Source organism: Podarcis pityusensis, assembly GCF_964106645.2.
Source record: "Podarcis pityusensis genome assembly, chromosome: 13".
In the NCBI taxonomy this organism is placed as follows: domain Eukaryota; kingdom Metazoa; phylum Chordata; class Lepidosauria; order Squamata; family Lacertidae; genus Podarcis; species Podarcis pityusensis.
Window position 1 is genome coordinate 22,939,597 of NC_138038.1, and position 19,375 is coordinate 22,958,971.

The 19,375-nt window shown below is 48.2% G+C and overlaps 1 protein-coding gene across 5 annotated transcripts in view; it reads right to left on the reverse strand.

The window, feature by feature from the left end:
• Positions 1–19,375, reverse strand: part of SRCIN1 (SRC kinase signaling inhibitor 1) — a 335,991-nt gene that overhangs the window by 253,178 nt on the left and 63,438 nt on the right. The window contains exon 1 of one of the 5 annotated variants that reach the window (XM_080979260.1): positions 14,490–14,606. The exons of the other annotated variants lie outside the window; for them this stretch is intronic. The gene's annotated coding sequence lies outside the window, so the exon portion shown is untranslated. Of the gene's footprint in view, positions 1–14,489; positions 14,607–19,375 lie in introns of those variants that run through there. 5 annotated transcript variants of the gene reach the window in all.

Sequence of the window (19,375 nt, forward strand, 5' to 3'; positions counted from 1 at the left end):
AGTGCCTCAAACTAGCAAGAGGAAGCTGTTTTGCCTGGAGAGGCCCATGCTGGAAAAAAACAGTATGCTTCAAAACTTCAAAGGAAACTTAATTTACACATGCAAAGGTTTCTTTCAGAGCTTTCTCTGTTTCAATAACTCATTAAGGTGCAAAAGTACTTGATTGCCCTGGTACAATGCCCCCTTGGATCATTTCAGGTCCATTAACCCGTCCTTTCCTGTTTGTGCCTTACTAGCATGGACTTGGTCTTTAAAAATTGGCCACTACAGGCAAGTGTCTCCTGACTTATACATGAGCTGTGGAAAGCAAAACCCTACAGATCACTTTGTTGAGAATGAACTGGGCATTACTACCCATTGTGGTCAGGCTTCTCCTATGTACCTGGGGTCAGCCTAAGACATTTTGGTGTCCTAATGGTACATGCCGCCCCATCAACAATAATTAACACGAAACCACAGCACTGGTTCACTACCAGGAACTTGTCTTGCACAAGCTTAATTGAAACAAACCAGAGTCACCTCCTAAGTTCAGGATACTTTGCTCCCCAAAACAAAATATATAGGCAAAAGAGAAGATGTATCATGCCATATATATAAAGGTACAGCCTCATACTTTAATTAATTCCTACTTTATATCTTATGGTGATCATGTTAATGCAGTCCATCTCCCCACTAAGATTTCTGTAGTTGCATGTTAAGTCTCTGCCTCTCTCAGGACCTTTCCCACATTTGGTTCACCTCCCCATTACCAGTCCTACCCCCATCTTATCCTCACAACAGCTCTGTGTGGCAGGTTAGGCCAAGAGATGGTGGCGGGCTCAGGATAACCCAGCCAGCTTCATGGCTGAGTAGGCATTTGAACCCACATCTCCTTATTCCCAGTCTGACATGGCCCCTAAACATTTGGAAGAATTTCCTGAGTCTGCAAGGTGTTCAGCAGTGGCTGCCTCAGACATTGGCAAGATCTCCATCACTAGTGGGTTTTTAAGCAGAGGTCTGATACCCATCTAGCAGGGATACTGTAGCTGTGAATTCATTGCATTGGTAGGGGTTGGCCTAGAAGATCTCTGAGGTTCCTTCCAACTCTATGATTTTATGACTTTAGGCACTACAGCATGCTGGTTCACTACCTTGGGGGGCTGTTCTAGGGATTACTAAGGGAATATGTGTGTGAAGCAAGTAAAAAACTCAGAAAGTACTATATAAGCATTATTATTAATAATAATAATAATAATAATAATAACAATAATATTGCAACATATGGAGCCAGACTAAGGATGACTGGATAGATTATGACGTCCACCACACACTTTATTATCCACTGAAACATTGTGAAAAGTCCATTCTGCTTTTGTGTACAGCTGGATGGTTAAGAAACATCAGGGGGAAACATACCGTATTTTTCGCTCTATAGGACGCACTTTTTTCCCTTCAAAAATGAAGGGAAAATGTGTGTGCGTCCTATGGAGCGAAGACGCCATAGCCCCGCGACCCTCTCCCGGCTGGAGAGGTGACGGGCGGCTATGGCAAGAGCCTCAATAGCCGCCCGTCACCTCTCCAGCCGGGAGATGGTCGTGGGGGGCTGCTTTAGCCCCGCGCACGCTCTCCCAGCTGGAGAGGTGACGGGCGGCTATGGCAAGAGCCTCAATAGCCGCCCGTCACCTCTCCAGCCGGGAGAGGGTCGCGGGGGGCTGCTTTAGCCCTGCGCGCGCTCTCCCGGCTGGAGAGGTGACGGGCGGCTATGGCAGGAGCTTCTATAGCCGCCCGTCACCTCTCCAGCCGGGAGAGCGCGCGCGGGCACCCCGCGACCCTCTCCCGGCTGGAGAGGTGACGGGCGGCTATTGAGGCTCTTGCCATAGCCGCCCGTCACCTCTCCAGCCGGGAGAGGGTCGCAGGGCTGCTGGAGAGGTGATGGGCGGCTATAGAAGCTCCTGCCATAGCCGCCCGTCACCTCTCCAGCCGGGAGAGGGTCGTGGGGGGCTGCTTTAGCCCCGCGCACGCTCTCCCGGCTGGAGAGGTGACGGGCGGCTATGGCAAGAACCTCAATAGCCGCCCGTCACCTCTCCAGCCAGGAGAGGGTCGCGGGGGGCTGCTTTAGCCCTGCGCGCGCTCTCCTGGCTGGAGAGGTGACGGGCGGCTATGGCAGGAGCTTCTATAGCCGCCCGTCACCTCTCCAGCCAGGAGAGGGTCGCGGGGGGCTGCTTTAGCCCCGCGCGCGCTCTCCCGGCTGGAGAGGTGACGGGCGGCTATGGCAGGAGCTTCTATAGCCGCCCGTCACCTCTCCAGCCGGGAGAGCGCGCGCGGGCACCCCGCGACCCTCTCCCGGCTGGAGAGGTGACGGGCGGCTATTGAGGCTCTTGCCATAGCCGCCCGTCACCTCTCCAGCCGGGAGAGGGTCGCAGGGCTGCTGGAGAGGTGATGGGCGGCTATAGAAGCTCCTGCCATAGCCGCCCGTCACCTCTCCAGCCGGGAGAGGGTCGTGGGGGGCTGCTTTAGCCCCGCGCACGCTCTCCCGGCTGGAGAGGTGACGGCGGCTATGGCAAGAGCCTCAATAGCCGCCCGTCACCTCTCCAGCCAGGAGAGGGTCGCGGGGGGCTGCTTTAGCCCTGCGCGCGCTCTCCCGGCTGGAGAGGTGACGGGCGGCTATTGAGGCTCTTGCCATAGCCGCCCGTCACCTCTCCAGCCGGGAGAGCGCGCGCGGGGCTGCTGGAGAGGTGACCGGCGGCTATAAAAGCTCCTGCCATAGCCGCCCGTCACCTCTCCAGCCGGGAGAGCGCGCGTGGGGCTGCTGGAGAGGTGACCGGCGGCTATAGAAGCTCCTGCCATAGCCGCCCGTCACCTCTCCAGCCGGGAGAGCGCGCGTGGGGCTGCTGGAGAGGTGATGGGCGGCTATAGAAGCTCCTGCCATAGCCGCCCGTCACCTCTCCAGCCGGGAGAGGGTCGTGGGGGGCTGCTTTAGCCCCGCGCACGCTCTCCCAGCTGGAGAGGTGACGGGCGGCTATGGCAAGAGCCTCAATAGCCGCCCGTCACCTCTCCAGCCAGGAGAGGGTCGCGGGGGGCTGCTTTAGCCCCGCGCGCGCTCTCCCGGCTGGAGAGGTGACGGGCGGCTATGGCAGGAGCCTCTCTGCTGCGCCTTTCCGCTGCTCCCTGACCTGCTCTTTGGGGCTGGTGGTGGGCTTCCCCCCGCCAGCCCCAAAGAGCAGGTCGAAATGAACCTGAAGCCTGGAGAGCGAGAGGGGTCAGTGCACACCGCCCCCTCTCGCTCTCCAGGCTTCCAAGGTAGCCGCCTGAACGCACCTTAAACGGCACCTTGTTTTAGAGCGGGAAAACAAGAGGGGGAAAGTTCTCCCCCTCTCTGCGCAGCGCCTCCTGCCACTTCGCTGAAGGGGCGCTGGGCAGAGAGGGGGAGAAATTTTTTTTCTTGTTCTCCCCCCTCTAAAACAAAGTGCGTCCTATTGTCCGGTGCGTCCTATGGTGCGAAAAATACGGTACATTACATCAATACTATGCACCTTCAATCTATATCAGGGAAACACGATGGGAGCAACCTCTCCAAACTTCATTTTTCGTTTCGCAAGAATGTTCTCAATCCCAAAATAGCCTCTCCCTGGGTGAATCAGTAATAGCTTGGGGTTCTCTAAATTCTGCACCACACAGCTCTGCAGCAAGTTGGGGAGACTGTAGGAAACTGCAGTCTGCAACATCCCTAGACAAGCTTTCTCTTACTCATTTGTCCATTCATATCAGTGAATGTGGCACGTTACAGAATGGCATACATAAGAGGTCTCTGTCCCATGACACTTACACTCTAAATTTTTGATAGAAAAAGAGGGCAGGGGAAATGAAAGACACAGTAGTTCCACAGCCAGAAAGAAAACAGTATTTGCTGTCTCTGGACAGAAACTTGAAGGAGTTCCTTTTCCATCAGCTTTGGGTCAGAGAAGGCCTAGCCTACATACCCGGGGCCAACATAGTGGCAGGTCCCTTAAAAGAGGTTCCCCTTGCCCCAATGAAGCTGAATGTTGGAAGATTCAGGCCAGACAAGAGAAAGGACTTCTTCACATATCACATAGTGAAATTTTGGAATTGAAAGAGAATTGGACAAATTCATGGTGGATAGGTGCTACGTTCCACCTCCACTGTTGGGGGCAGAATGTCTCTGAATAGCAGCTGCTGGGGGAATCCCAAGTAGGGAGAGTGTTGAGGCACTCAGGTCCTGCTTTGGGCAAGCTTCCCATGGGCCCTGTGAGCACAGGATGCTGGACTAGACAAACCTTTGGTCTGATGAAACAGGGCTCTTCCTACGATCTTAAAAGCCATTTAACGAATAAGTGTGATTCCTGCATTGCAGGGGGTTGGAATAGATAACCCTTGGGTACCTTCCAACTCTACAATTGTATTATTATTTTTGACGCTGTCATATTCTGAGTCAGACCATTTGGATGTTTAGTCCACTACTGTCTACTCCAATTAGCAATGACTCCACATGGTCTCAGGCATAGATATTTCCCAAGGTCCTTTTAGCTGCAGAGGCCAGGGAGAAAACCTGGGACTCTTTCTGCATGCAGTGCTGAGCCCCAGAGGTTGTGTTAGCCAGCATAATTAACACTTAAAAAAATAAAAATAGCAACAAATATGATATGACAATCAACATGGAATGTACCACTGTTTAAATCAGGAAGCAATTTTTAAAAACTTGCTATTTATTTATTTGACAAGATTTATGTTCTGCTTGGTTGCCAAAACCCTCCAAGCAGTTTACTATGGAACTTGGAAACCAATTATTCATTTAGGCGCCTATGTCCTTGTTGTTAGAACCCTGCACTCAGATGGCATAATCAAGAGGGAGATCTCAGAAATAAACAGGATTCTGTGTACACTGCACCAAGCTGGCACCAAACAGAATTCTGCAGCCTGTAGAAATGATGCCAAACAAACCAGATGCACATATAGTGGGTTATTTTGCACAATTCGTTTTGCTTATTTTACACAATTTATGCTGCATTCATCAGAAGAGCAACGCAGGGCACTAAAAGCCTCTCCAATCCAGCCATTGTGATTTCACCGGGTGCTGTTTGCATCTTTTCAACTATCCTCACAACCTCAAGGGGGACAAACTCTGCATGTGCCATTCAACATTAGAGATGTGATGGCTGAAAAAAAGAAGTGAAGAATAGGGGGCAACATATTCCCCACCGCCACTCCATTTTTCCATTCTAGGGCCTTCATATCTCTATCCAACATTAAGCACTTTTTTTTAGTTCTGTTTACTTCAATGAGAAAACAAAAGATTCCCCACTGAAAATGGCAGGATGGTACCATCAGGAAAAGAATTTGGGACAGAAGCTAAGGGCCTCAGTCAGAAGAATGAGCAGGAGGGGCCTCATCAGCTTACCATATTTGAAGTGAGTGAAGTAATACAGAATGGGGTCTCCAATGTGGTGCCCATGGGCGTGCCTGCACCCGCAGATGCCTTCCTGGGTGCCCACAGGGTCCCCTCCCCCACCTGCTGACAATTCAGTCTAGGAATGAAAAGGGAGATTCCCAGGATGCTGAATTATCTCAGTTGAATTACATATTCTGTACTTTTTTTCTGCACTTGCAGAGAATCTTGGCTTGCAACTTTCCACCCCATGCCAGAAAGAACAAGTCTGAGTTCACTGGAGAATAGTAGTTACAATACAGAGGTGGGTAGACTAAGCAAATGAATCAGCCTTGCCCAGGTAAGCAGAGCAAAGCAGAAAGAGAGCAGAGTTGACAAGTGTTAGGTATGGGTGGCCCAATTCCAGTTTCTGAACAGAAGAGAAGGTAAGGTGTTAGATTAGAAGAATCCCTAATCTAAAACAAACCCTACCTACTCAGTCCCAGCCTGTATCCTTACCGAGATAATAAATATGTCCACCTTTCATTGTTTCAACACCTTTTTATGTTATTTTTGGTCATGCTCTACCTCCTACTCTCTTCTATTCTGTGAAATAGTATCTTGTTTGTTTGTTTCTATGACTTATTGATATATTACAAAGCATCTTAATGGCAAGAAATAGAACAAAGCCCCTCTCTGTCTTCTGGAGGCCTGAGGAACAATGATGAATATTAAGCGTCCAAAGCGCTTCCCAGACACAATTGTAGAATTCATCACAACTATTAAGCTTGGTCAGTATCATTATCCCTGTATCAGAGATGATGGGCTGAAGCTGAGGAAGGTAGCTTTCCTGAGACTACCTGCTGAGTTTGTGGTGGGATTTTAGACAAAGACCTAAATCCAGGGGATGAAATATATGGCTGGTGTTATATTGCAGGGGAAGAGGCATAGCGCAGCGAAAAAGCTTTAGTTTTGTATTCAGAAGGCCACAGGTTGAATCCCTGGAAGCTCATATCTCCTCCCCTAAAGTCTGATGGGACACCTCTGCCGCCAGGCTCTGAAGATTGGCCCATAGACTCCGCAGAGAACCTCAAGAAGATACCCTCGCAGTTTGAAATTCCAGGGCCTAAAACATGGGTGGCTGACCTGCGGCCATCTAGATCAAGACCAGCCCACCCATGAAGCGGGGTGAAGCTGCCACCTCAGGCGGCAGAAACCTCTGAGGCGACATCCCCACAAATGTCCCACCTGCCCTGTAGGCTCCACCGCTGGTGGAGAAGAGGCACCAGCATCAATGCCAATTTCTGGCGAGATCTCGTGAAATATCACGGGAAATTGGCACCGGCACCGGTGGCAAAGGCAGATGGCGCAGCAGCAGTACTGGAGGCAGCACAGCAGGCAGGGACGCACTTCCTGTTTTGCCACAAATGGCAACACGGGACAAGATACGCCTGCTCCAGATATTGTGACTACAATAACTCAGTTGGATAGATGCTGATAATGCCAAGGTTGCATGTTCGATCTCCATATGGGACAGCTGCATTTTCCGCCATTGTAGGGGCTTGGACTGGATAATCCTCAGGGTCCCATGCCACTCTACAATTCTATGATTCTATTGTTCTAACTCTCTTTTTCCCTAAACATTGGTCGTGCTGGCTGGGGCTGCTGGGAGCAACAGTCTAACAACATCTGGAGGGTCACATGTTGGCAAACCCCTGGCTTAAGAGAAGCCAACAGCTGTAGAGGAAGGCAGTAGCCCTTTTAACTAGCCATGTGCAGCATTCAGAGGGTCAAGCAATACCTAGCCCAGGCTATGAAAATCTCCTAGTTGCTCCAGGGCAATTTGTATGCTGTGCCATAGTGCAGGACTGTGAACTGCGCTCACGGGACACACACCTAGGTCCCTCTCCAAGGTGCTGATCCAACTTTTCTCTGCCTTCCTGTGTGCCTGGAACCCTGGAGCTTCTCATCCCCCCTTTCCTTGGGCCATCATCACATATACATCGTGTTGGGTATCCCCCTGGGGCAGGACTGCCACTGAAGGACCCCGCCCCTGGTACCTCAGATGGTGGTGGAATCTGGAGAAGTGTCATAGCTCAGGATGTAAAAATAGCCACTATGCTGCTTCATTCCCTAAAGGAAACAAATTCTTTCCCTCCACACCCACATGACATAGGCAGCCTGATTCCCTCCTCATGCCAAGAATATTCAGATGCAGCCACCCTCCCCTCCCCAACGGCACGCTGGCAGAATGAGAGGAGTGTGTGTCTGTTGTGTGCGTACATTGGGAAGCCAGCTTACCACAGAGGGCAGAAGGCAGCTGCGCTGTTTCTAGCAATGACTGCCCAGTACAAATCAATGTACAGCAAAGAGAAGAATCAATTCCTATAATTAAATCCCAGCTTGTTTCATTTTTATTTAGTTAGAGGACTTCTCTTTTTTTCACCCCCTTTTGGCAGCCCTCCTCCTCGCATGGTTACAACGGGCCTCTTTGCTACAGCAAAGGTTTGGTCCGACGCCTGGTACCGCTGTTAGCTCTGCACAGTCTACGCTCGGCTACAGGGCAGCTGGCTGGAGCTGGGTGCCTTCTCAGTGAGAAGCCTGTGGCCGCTGGAGCACTGAGCAACACTCCTTCTTTGGAGCATTGAAGAAGATGATGATGCAGCCATAAAGAGGACATTGATGGAAAATAAGCACAAAGATCAGTTCTCCTGCATCTCGCACATTTGGCTTTTCACACAGACACAGGCAAGCAAAACAAGTGGATTTTTCCAGCAAGGCTGCAGGCGTTCAAGCTGTTTTTGTGAATACTCAGTATCACAACTGGAGGGGGGGAGCCCCTTCAGAAAAGCAGTATGAACCAGGACATGATGAGATGCCAAGTGGACCAGTTCGAAACATGATAAATTGCAGAAGGAAAAGAGGGATGCCATGAGGGTGGGGGCATGGCAGGCATTTGCCAAAGACCCCTGAAGTTCAGGGCGTGTGTGTTGACAGGGAATCCATCCTCAGCATCCCCATGAGCCTGGAGGAGTATCAGTGGGCACTTCCAGACTACTGCTATTTTTGGTAGGACTCAAGCACAATTATAGTGGGTTGGGAGCTCTTGCACAAAAAACTTGCTTCCCAACCCTCCAATATTTGACTTTTTACAGTAAGGGGAAATGGCACAGGAAGGTGTGGGTTAATATCTGCTTTGACACAAGGTCATCTAGCCTCCCTGAAAACAAATCAGAGCAAATACTCATTATAAATAGGCACCACTGTCTTATCTGCCTGCCAATAAAACAGGACGAATGCTCATCTGGAAATGTCCAGTATTGCATGACCAAGACCTATGGACTGAAGCAAGGGTGGACAGACTTCAGTCCTGCGGGATCTTCTTGGTTGTTGTTCTTTTACTTGAACCCCAAGGGTCAACAACCTGAGCCAAGTGATACAGTTAGAATTAAAATATTCAGAGCCTAGGAACCTGTCTTGAGTATCAGAACTCATAGTCCTTCCACTCAGAGTTAGCCCAAGCTTTCAACATTTCAGCAATATAATTCAGAGTGGAAAGGGAGTCATTTTGTTACTGCTACTGTTTAGCAATTTGGAGTCAGATTTCCTTGCTGATCTACTGCAAACCAACCAGAGATCTGTCAGAAGATCCAGCTCTACCATCTGCCCAAGCCTTGGGCTAAATGACCACAGGTCATTATGTTTGGTCATTAGGTTGGTCATTATGACATACTGGATATCCTAAAAGAATGCCAATCTGGGAACCAGGAGGATAACAAACAGCAGTGATCTGAATGGCTAAGTAGCAGGGTCACTGCCGAGGACCCCTGAAAGGACTGCTACCCAGTGTATACCTTGCGACTTAAGTAAGTTTAATGGGCTGAATAGTTCAATATGCTGATGTTTTAAGAGAAATAGCTACACAGGGCACATCTGCGTGCTGTCCAATTCATCTTAATGCACTCTGAATAGAAGCCAAGCAGATTCAAGAGGTGATGAACAAGTGAGCTGTTAATAGCTCTAGAGCAGCTTCTGCGAGTCTTTAATACATAGGAAGCTACCTTATACCTGAGTCAGACCACTGGCCCATCTACAGACTAGTGGTCTTTCCCAGCCCTACCTGGAGATGCCAGGGGTTGAACCAAAGAGATATGATCCTTCCCCAAAGGCAGAACAGTGTAGTGTGGAAAGGAAGCAGAAGTGAGTGTTGCAATATGGGTCTCTCTGTTTCGGAGTAAGAAAGAGACCCCAAAGTTTAGTTGCTGGTGGATGGGCTACAACATTAGGACTTGGCTCTGCAGCCCATCCCATTTTTGATTCCTTAGACCTGTGTCAGTAATGCTGACTCTTTTCTCTGTACCCTTTTCAACACCTCCACTGCTTCCCCCCCTTTCTAGCAGTTGCTAGGCAACTGCAGGCTGTCCTCCCTGACCATCTCCAAGTCAATCTCCAGCCCTCAGGCCCCAGCACACAGGACAAAAATAATCCATCAATTCAAAGGCATGGGCCAGCAGTCCTCTGCTACTACTCCATCTCCCTAGTCTTCCACCCCCTACTTCCTACGTGCCCCTACTTCCCATGAAAATAAAGACTTCAGACTTGGGGGGGGGTTAATGTATTTAAGAGTCAAACTGATCTAGTTCGGCATTCAGCTAGGTGCCATAACAAACGTCACAAGCAGTCCAGAAATTGATGGCAGCAGAGCTGGTGTTTCACTGAGTGGCTATGAACCGAGTGCTCCTGGTTCAAATTTCACTTCAAGATCGAACTCAACAGTTCAGGTGTGGGAAACCTTTAGCCCTCAGGTTGTTGCCATTACAGTATTGGCCATGCTTGCTGGGGTTGATGGGAGTTGTTGTTCGACAACATCGGGAGGGCCAAACATTCCCCATGCCTGGCAAACCACTCATGCTGAGCCCCAGTCCCTTCCCCTTCTGTAATATGGGTGGGTCGGCTACACAGTGTTATTATTAAGGAATACTGAGATAAAGCTTTGAGTGCTAAGGAAATAGGAAATATAGCTATACCTCTCCAGCGGGGTGCGGGGAGAGAGAAGCAAGTGCAAGTGGGACTTGCAACAAAATGTAGTGGTATGGATTGCTGCTCCACAGGGTTCCAGCCACTCAAACACACTCCCTGCTCCCATTTTCCCATCTCCTCCTCACCCGCAGTCTTTCATGCCCACTGAGCATGCTCAGTCATCATTGAGCTGTTTTGCGGGGGGAGTCCCCCTAAAGTTTCTTTCCCCGCTAAATATATTCTGTACTTTTGCAAGCCTTTGGGAATCTCCTGAGTCTGCTAATACCCCCCGCCCCCTCCTGTGTATCGGTGGTGCTGTTTCGGCTACATAGGCAACGGCACTCGCGGTCTGAGAACATTGGAAATGGAAGGAATCATAAATACCAAGCATTATTATTTTCCCAGTAACTGTGCATGAAATTCAACAGCTGTGATGGGGCATTTGAGAAGGAATAGGGAGTGCCTTCCCTCTTGCCTTCCCCTCAACCCACCCGCTTGCTTCTTTCACCCTTCCCCACTTAACCCCACACACTCCTGCCATCAGAGCTCCTCAGCCTGTTTCAGCTCCTCCCTCCTTGCTGGGCCCCACTACCAACTTTTACTGCTAATTTACCTCACTCTCCCTCCAGTGCTGCTGGCTCCAGTCTTTTTTTGAGGTGGTATGACAATCTTCCATCCCAACACTGAGAGTGCTTGACCAGGAAGGCTGTGCCTTGCTGTGTTGCTGGGCAGCCTAACAGGGCGTGATTTTCTGAGGCTACAGTCATCCAGAGCACTACATGCTCCATTTAGCCCCATCTGAAAGTGGGTTCTTGAGATGGACATGGGCAACACACATCATACCACTCTTCCAACTCAAGAACTGGCCTTGTTTCCCTAGATCTGTTTCCCTATCCCTTTCAGTTCTCCCGTTTTCCTCTCCCTAAAGCATGACAAAGAGATGGGGTTTTGGGAACTGTCTATTTATATATACAAGTAATTATCAACCCCAGTCCCTAGATTCTGGCTGAAAGAAGTAACTTGGCCCCGGAGCAAAAGGCTCCACTGCTGGCTATCATGGTTTGTAAATACTAGGGAGACTATTCCTCCTGTACCTTGATTTGAAAAGTGGCTTATTCTATTATTCTTCTATGATGGCCATCAAAACACACTGTAGCAAAGAGTTTCACGGATTATATACATGCAGAGTGAAGTGGTTTTTTCTTTTTGTTCCAGTGGTGAAGGAAGGAGCATATCTTGTTTTCTCCTACTCCGGAGGATAGGACCTGGACCCATGGCTTCGTTACAAGAAAGGAGATTCTGACTAAACATCAGAAAGACCTTTCTGATGAGAGGAGCCGTTCCATGGTGGAATGGGCTCCTTTGGAAGGTGGTAGACTCTCCTTCCCTTAGAGGTTTTTAAGCAGAGGTTAGGTGGCCATCTGCCATGGATGCTAGGATTGAGATTCCTGCCTTGCAGAGGGTTGGAAGAGATGACCCTTGGGGTTACCTTCCAACTCTTACCATTCCATGGTTCTATATTTTTAAAATGCTGTGTCTTTCTCTGGTGAGCCTAGTCTCTGCCCTGCTGACTCCTTTAAGCTCCCCAACTCCTCCCTGACTCACACGCCCTTCGAAACTCTTCCTTCCTTGCCCTGTGTCACTCTGTCCTCCTCAGCAGCCTGATTCTAAACAAAGGGAAAAGTTCCAAACCTCTCTATTGTATTATACGAGCCAAGCGGTTGCTTGTGTACCTAAGCATGGCATCTATTTTATTTTTTGATTCAACAGCGTTGCAGCACTTCTACAAACATAAAAGGCCGGGTTTTTTGCTTAGAAATGTCTTTCTTTACCCACCACCAAACACTGAGAATCCCACAAACCTCAGATTTATTCATCTTTGTCACTAGCTTTATTATCAGCACATACATTTTGATTTTCAAATCTCCCCTACTGCCAGATCAAGGCCAGGCACCGCGGTAAAGGGGCAGGTGAGGACAGGGGCAAAACAGAGAACTTTTTGGAACTGGACAACTCCCGCCTTAGAGGCCAGATCACACATACCTAGGAGAAAAAATCCTTCTGTTGCTCTGTCAAGGATAACGTATGAAAGAAACACAAAGGGCTGCTGCTTCTCCAAACCCTTAAGCAAATCTCTCTTGCTTTTTAGAATTCCCACTTCCCCCAAGGTTTCTTTCTGCTGCTGCAAATGAATTAAAATCCATGCACCTACGCATGTCTTATCTGTATTGTCTTATCAGTACCTGTATTGGATTTGAAATAACTTTTATATATGAAATTATTTTAAATTGTTTTTTGTAAATGCAATCGTCTTTATGTTTTGTTGTATTGTGAAATTGCCTAGAGACGCTTCAAACGAAGTAACTAATGAATTAAATTATTGTTGTTATTCATGATAATGTCTTATCATATGGCAAGTGGAATAGCAATAGCACATTTAATGATCTAAAACTTGAGCGTTATCCTATTTGCCTCGTAGTCATGTTTAATTTCACTCCCTTCTTTTTTAAACTGCATCGGTGCCAGGAGGGAGGCAGGTGAAGATAAGAAGATTCCTGCCCTGTGTGTCCCAGTGAAATGCAGGAGGGGTGGGGGTTTCACCCCTCGAGGGAGCTGTTAAGCTGCTCTTGTGCACTTCTTGCAAAAGTCAAGGCAGAGGCTCCCTCTTCAAGACATCTGCATAGCTAAGGTAAGATGCCCCTGGAATTCTGGCAACCCCAGGCCATTATGTAGTTGCCTCCATGGCTAAGCCAGTCGTAACCCCAACATCAACCATCTCTCTGTTTCCTTACTCCTCCCATCAGAGACCGTCTCGCACCATAAGACTCTTCTCTTCCAGACCCTCTTGTGAACCTCAAGTGGACACCCAACTCGATCACAAGCTCTTCCCTTGAAAGAGGCTGGTACATGGTAGCTGGCCAAGTGGGGAGAGGGTGAAGAGAGAGAAAGAACCTTGCTAGGTGATTTTTTTAAAAAAGAATTGCACATATCTAAGATACCTCCAACACGTACATTTGCGTGCACAACATCTCCCGGGAAACGTGCTTCTTAACCATCCGTCATGCATGTCCTCACACAAGCATCCTATGTTCTGCATCACAAAGGTGAGAGAAAGAAAGAAATCAATGCATTCTTTTCTGTTCTCCCCTCTCATATCCCTGACGTGGCTTTCTTTTCTTTATTTTGGTCCTGCACCGATGCTCAGGGAAGGAAGCAAAGAATCCCCAAGTTGGCGATGCAACCTGAAATCCAAAGGGTCTCCCACTCTGCGATCACACTCAAGCTACTGAGAAGAAGACGAAGAAGAAGAAGAAGAAGAAAACCCCCATCAATCATCTCTCCTCTTCACATCTTTTCTCTTTCTTTCTCTGTTACTTTCTCTTCCCCCAGTCCCTACTGCCTTCCTGAGTTAACAAAGCAGTCAGCAACAACCTTAATCTCCAGCAGGGGAGAAAAAAATAATAATAATAAAAAGGGGTGGTTTGTGTGTGGGGAGGGGGAGAAACAGCAGTGCAACCATTGACAAACTGAAATCAGCAGGCAAATCTTTATGTACCTTTTCATGCCAGGTGGCGGGGGGGGAGTAACAAAGGGGCTCTTCTACCTATCAATATGTGCTGCCTGTCCCCCCTCCCCCCTCTATTTTCAGCAATATTTCTAGGGCAGCAGATTCGGTAGCTAGTTAATCTCCCCGGAGCTCAGCAGCCTTGACAACAATGGGGTGGGGAAATATACAGACCCAAAGAAAGCACTGGTCGCACAACTGCTCAGTGTTTATATATTAAGATCTCTCCCCCAGCACACACACCCTACCACCCACTTAAGTAGCAGATTTGATAGTCAGAATCCTACCTTGCCTCCCCAACCACAAGGGGCAGGGGGGAGCTTCTGTCACCCCGCCACACACCCCTTTTTCCCCTTTACAAAAAAATGATAACAACACCACAACCACGTCCATTCCCTGTGTTTCGATTCCAAGCAAAACGCCGACACCTCCGGCTATAAGGGCACGACCAGAGCGGCAGTAGCATCGTTAAGGTACCGGCGGGGTTTGGGAAAGAGAAAGGGAGGGTTGAGGAAAAAAACAAAACACCAATAAAAAAAATACCTGCTACTTAAGAATGGATGAACATTGACATGCCTTGAGACGGTGTATTTCCCATTGTTGTCTCGGCTTTGTTCCTCTGCCTCCGTCTGCCTTGTCAGTCAGTCACTCTGCCTCTCTTTCTTTCTTTCTCTTTCTCTGTCTCTCGCGGACTCGCTCAGGCCCAGCCAACCATCAGAGCTCGGTGGCAGAAGTGCAACAAGAGAGTGCGGGTGAGTGTGTGTGCGGGTGAGTGTGTGTGTGTGCACGCACGCCTTGGCGATAGTACAAAGGAACAGAATGGGCAAAACACATTAGCTCATGATAGATTAATGTGCTGGGGGGAGACACATACTCTCTCTCTCCCCTTCTCCCCCTCTTAAAGGCCCCTACCTTTTATTCAGAGATGGGTGTCTAGCACAAACGCCAGGAGGATATCACGGTGGTAATAAGAATACAAGGGCGGTGCATAATTACTGGCATACGCTGCCAAGTCCGGTGGAGGCAGCCGAACCTGTGTGGCCGCAATGCAAAGGCAAATCCGTGGCTTCCCCTTCTCTCTCTCTCTCTCTCTCTCTCTCTCTCTCTCTCTCTCCTTCTCTCTGCATAAGTGGGGTTCCACAGGTAACGTATAGACAGGGTAACCCTAGAACTGCCGCAACCATGAACCTACATGTAGTAAAGTTGTTCACAGGTATGTGCTGTGAAAACACATATATATTCCTATTTGACAGGAGTATTGGGGGTGGCAACTTGCCAAAGGCTATGGCACGACTTGAGTCCAGTGGCCTCCCAATCCCCGGCCACTTTATCCTCTGCCCATAAATGTATGCCACTGGTCAGAAGGTAAAGATATGGGACTCAGAAGGCCAATGGACTCCAGTTAATCTGTGTACAGAGTGCTTTGAAATGCATATGTTTGCTTGCTTACTCCTCAGGACAACCCTGATGTTGGCTGCAGTGGAAATAGAGCAGTCTGTGCAAATCACATCCACAGCTGCCTGGAGATAGGAGCCTAGGCATTGTCCTGTTCCAAGCCCTACCCTGCAGGGCTGTTGAGAAGACAAAACGACGTAAAGAGTGCAAAAAGTTACTTGAAAGATGCATTTGAAACAGAGAGGGCGGAAGAGAAATCAGCGGAAGCTCTACGATCTGCGGCCGTCACTCACAGCGGCCCCATCCCCACCCCCATCTCCAGATGGAAATTGGTATTGATTTCACTGGAAGGGACAATTTCATCAGAAAAGAAAATTGGAAGGGGTGATGGGGGTAGGAGAAGGAGATGGAAGAATAAGCTCAATGCATTTCTTTGTTGCAATCATTTCCCCCAGACAACAGTGGCAGCTGTCAATCATGCCTTAGCCATTCTCAGTCCATTGTTTGGCAGCTCAGCGTTCTTTTCACATAATTATCAGCAAGGCAGCAGCAAGTTTGGATCTAGTTTTCTAGCCTGGAATCTGGTCACTCTCCACCCCAACCCCCAACCCGGCTTGCAAGAGTATCTCTGAATTTTTATTTTAAGAAACGCTTCTAGTCCTCAAGCTTGCCCGAAACCTGCAAATACAGACATTTGTAGTGAGTTAAGGAGGGTGAGGGACGCGGGTGGCGCTGTGGGTTAAACCACAGCGCCTTGGACTTGCCGATTGGAAGGTTGGCGGTTCGAATCCCCACGACGGGGTGAGCTCCCGTTGCTCAGTCCCTGCTCCTGCCAACCTAGCAGTTCGAAAGCACGTCAAAGTGCAAGTAGATAAATAGGTACCGCTCCGGCGGGAAGGTAAACGGCGTTTCCGTGCGCTGCTCTGTTTCGCCAGAAGCAGCTTAGTCATGCTGGCCACATGACCCAGAAGCTGTACGCCGGATCCCTTGGCCAATAAAGCGAGATGATCGCCGCAACCCCAGAGTCGGCCACGACTGGACCTAATGGTCAGGGGTCCCTTTACCTTTACCTTAAGGAGGGTGAAGAGAACCAAAGAATTATAGGAGCTAGCTGAAGATTCTCTAAAACAAGGGAGTCTGTCACAAACAGCAGGCAGACAGTTCACATAGGTTATCTGCAACAAGGCATTTATTTTAGAAGTACTCTTTTATGTGCAATTCCTTGGTCGCTTCATGCCTATGAATATTGGTGCCTATTGGATTGCATCATGTGAGGCAACTGGTAGGGAGCATGCTGGAGTGCTGCAGAAGACAGCACTTTGTTTGCACCCTACTGACTGGAGGAGATTGTTAAATGAACAGAAGGCACTATCATACTGTGTTCCTGGCTGGAGGGAAGCTCGTTTTCTTTTGGCAACATTATGTGGGATAATTAATCCCGGGCTTAAAGTGAATATAAGCAGGCTTTCTGTGTCTGCAACTTGCCACTGACCTCACTCTAGTAACCTGGTTCTACAAAACAAACGAACAGGTTCACCCCGTGCAGAGGTTTGTTTATGCAACATTTTCGTGCACATAAAATGCAATGCCATCATTCCTCCATTGCAACCCTGAAAGGTAGGGCACCGCTCCTAATAATTTTAGAAGGGGGAGAATGAAGGCTGAGAGAGGAAGAAGGTGGCCTGCTAGACACCATTGGACTTAACTGGTCATACTTCCAGGTAAACTTATATAAGAATGCACTGTTAGAAGGCATTTACTGGGCTGGTGGATCAGCAGGGAACTAAACCCAAGTCAGAAACCAATCATTTTGTCTGTTATTCCATGTCAATCTCAAAATAGATGAAGAAGGAACGGTTTATCAAAGTCTTGACAATCCTTACCAGAAATGCCCTCTTTTTCAGGCTGTGTACATGCCAGGGACATGACTTCCCCTAAAGAAACCTGGGAACTCTAGTATGCCTCTCATGTAACTGAAATTCCCAGCACCCTTAAACTACAGTTCCCAGTTTAACCCAGAAAACATTACACAAGGCCTGCAAACGTACAGCCCACTGCTGTTAAACCTACGGCCTGCCATTTGTATGCAGCATGCCAGCCAGGTATTTGTTATTTATTTTGAATAGCAAATGTTTATACTCCACCTTTCCCTTTATAAACTAATTTTCAAGGCAGCTTAGAACAAAATTCATAAAACAATGAAACCACGAACAGTAATAAAACAGCGCAAGACTAAAAGCAGCAGCCATAAAGAGACATAAAAGGTGCACTATTGTTAATTAAAAGCTGGGGAGAAGCAAGGCAGTCTTGGCATGGCATCGAAATACAAGGCTGATTTAACAACTTGGCTAATAGCCTGAGGCTGTGATCATGAACTCTGGCAGAAAAGAGACAGAGTATTGCCCATCTCCTCTGCCTTTCCACTCGGTTCCATGCTAGCCACAACAGAAGGGAATGGCAGAGAGTAGGTGGAGCAATCTGTCCTTCCTTAACCAAGCCACTGGGTAGGAGTCCTTCTTTTCCTTTATTTCATTTTCTTACTAGTCTAAGAAGCCAGCAGCTTGAGTTTCATTGCCGGCCAAGGAGGAGTGAGCTTCCCCTTCTGTGGCCAGCATGGAATCGCAGACTATTAGCCCCTCAGCAGGCAAGCAAACATTTTTGCATGTTATTAACTTCTGTGGGCTTCGTTACAAGGCTGATCTAAAGGGCAATAAGGCTGGCCTGCCAGGAGCTCAGTGGACCCCTTGATTTTGCAGCACCAGCTTTATAGAGTGCCATAGACAGCCAAGGGGCCTTGAGTCAAATGCGTGAGCCATGCAACATGAGAAGCTGTTGACTATTCCATATCCCATCACCTTGCACAAGATCAAATGCTCTTGTAGGAATGCGCTTGTTTATTCAACAAGGGTGTGCAGAGAGGCATTCATAGTGAATGTTCCATTGGGGGCTCGCCAAGGCCAGAGCCTGGGCATCTTCTAAGGAGGGCTGTGTGAATTTAGGATCCTTAACAAGGCTCTAGGGCATTTAAGCCACATAGGTTGGTTGGGAAGCATGGAGATGACAGTGTAGAAGCCAAAGGCAAGTGGAGCTGAACAGGATTCTCGATTGCAAAGGGACTGGGGGTTCCGTGCTCAGTATAGCTACTTCCCCTGATTAGTAGAAGAAGAAAATGCATGATACACAGAATTCAGCTTTTCTTGCGGGAGAATGTTCTTGCTGATATTTTTTCCTTTTCTCTCTGTCCTTTAGCACAGAGTAAGTACAGCCCTGCTTATGTCCCATCCCACTAAGATCAAACATCCTCTTAGCAACAGCAGCTATGCACGACTTTCAAGACAGCCAAGGACACATGGAGAGGCTTTCTTCGTGACTGTCCTGGAGTAATAAAACTCTTCCCCCCAAAAAACATTCTTTTTCCCCCTTTTCTTTTCTTTTTTGAAGCTCACCCCATAGGCTGATGTTTGGGGTCTGGGTATAACTCCAATGAAGTAATAATGGTGTTTCTTTCATCTACTATGATTTTTAAAGTTTATGTGGGATTGGCTTTTAACAGGATACAGTAGTTTACATTTGCTTTTTAAATCCATTATTGCCTGCCTTTAACCTTTTGGAGGGGAACAAGCATAGTAATAAGAACAACAACCCTAAATGATTATGAAACACAAACTTCCATTGTGCTTTTGAGGGTTCAGAGATTGTTCATGCATTACTTTTGTTGCAATAAACAACCCAATAAGACAGGTGAGTATTATTATCCCCATACTGCAGATGGGGTGTGTGGAGGCTGAAATAATATTGGGCACCCCAAGACCGCCTAGGCAACATACGAACCAGGAGCTGCCTGATTCATCTCTCAGTCTCTTAGCGACTATGCAGCACCAGAAAGAAATCCAAAGAGAAAGTTCTCAAATGCCTATTTCAAAGAACAGCGACAACACATTAGCTCCACCTATCCACCAAGCCCTTTATTTTAAAAGGGCAGGTTGTCATTTCTGAACTGCAAAGTTCAAACAGATCTGGGAGAAGTGACAGCC